This window comes from Cynara cardunculus, assembly GCF_001531365.2.
Source record: "Cynara cardunculus var. scolymus isolate 2C chromosome LG 12, CcrdV1, whole genome shotgun sequence".
In the NCBI taxonomy this organism is placed as follows: Eukaryota; Viridiplantae; Streptophyta; class Magnoliopsida; order Asterales; family Asteraceae; genus Cynara; species Cynara cardunculus.
This window is the reverse complement of record NC_037539.1, coordinates 11958871-11960552: the sequence shown is the minus strand read 5'-3', so window position 1 is coordinate 11960552 and position 1682 is coordinate 11958871.

Sequence of the window (1682 nt, the reverse complement as noted above, 5' to 3'; positions counted from 1 at the left end):
TAGCCTCTGTATTCAAAATTCGCACTATGTGTTAGGTAGAAAATTGCCTGGACATAGTGAGAATTGTGTTCTAGTTTTGAATAAGGACCACTATTCTATATAAGTGAAGAGCGTCTAGAAGCTCTGGTTGGCTTGATTTCGAGAGCCAGAAGCTCTGGTTAGAAGAACCAGAGGCTCTGGTCTATGAAAGGGAGATATTTTCTATGTATGAGGAACCAGAAGGTCGATGGAAGGCGATTCATCGGTTTACTGTATATGAGGAATCTGAAATTGATGGACCAAGAGATCCAATGGACTGCTATGAAGGTTGARCCAGAGGCCGATGAGCTAAAAGTCAAATGTAGTTCCAAGTGTGGGAACCTCAACCAGGGGCTCTGGTCAACCAGAGGCTCTGGTCATCCAGAAGCTCTAATTTGTTTTCTACCCTTTTGCTTCTACCATAGCAACTCTCGTCTTAATCTTAGAGTTTTACTGATGATGTGATTAGTAATTAAGTTTGTCAATGGCCAAGAAATTAGGACCAGAGATATAATCATGGGCTGCACTCTAAGCATAGTTATGATAGTAACGACGATGTCGCTGAGTTTCCGGCGCGATTACCTACCCCCGTGCCGCCTCGCCCTATGCCCGCACATCCATTAGCGGCACACGGAGTTAGAGTTTGGGCCATTGCCTGAAAGAGCATTCCTCCACCCGTAAGGATGTCTTTCTCCGCCCCTTCTGGAGTTGGGAGGGAGTCATCCCAGTCGCACACCCGTAGTATGATGCCCCCACCTGCTACCAGGGTCACGTCAGAACGCTCACCGGGCATGACCACCTTAGAGAACCTATGGGTTTTGGGCATCGCACAAGACCTAGAGATGTGTGAACTTAGGTTGGATCATCATCGACACTTCACCGACGAGGTGATTATGGCTCTAGGCACGCAAGACAATATGATGGATCGTTCATTGGAACTGATTTACACTGCTAGGGGAGAGATTAGGAGGTTATATACCTACTTAGCAGTGTTAGCGGGAGTTTTGGTGATAGTGATAGGACTACTTGTTTGGAGTCTAATGCGCTAGAAGACTCTACTTTATTAAGCTTTTGATAGATCAAACCTAGAATCTTCTTTTGGGGAATATAGCCCGTAGTTTGAAACTCTAAGCAACTTGATGTCTTTTTGGAGAAATTATTTTGTTGGATGATGCGTTTATGATATTTTAATTTGTGATGCTATGAATTAGATGTTCTCTTATGCACATTTATGGAATTGTTATACATTACCATATTTATGTGTTTAAATGATTGTGGTAGATTTATATGTCGTATGTCACTTATAACCTAGTAGAATAGAGCTTGTATAATAATAACACTAGTGTGTCCAAATTCCCATTCGAATTAGGCTCTAGATAATGCCCCTAAGAAGAGAGAACCCGGAAGTCGCACGACTCGTGTGTGAGTAACTCTTAGCGGCACTCCCTAACATAGTCAGTCAAGTGGCTGCTAGTCTAAATGCTAACCAACCAAACAATCCAGAGCCGAGGGTGGCTAGGGAATTCACTTATAAATCTTTTAGATCTTGCAACCCGAAAGAATTCTATGGAACCGAAGGAGCAGTAGGATTATTATCATGGCTCGAGAGCATGGAATCTATTCTTCACATCAGTAAATGTACTGAAGGAAACAAAGTAGAATAT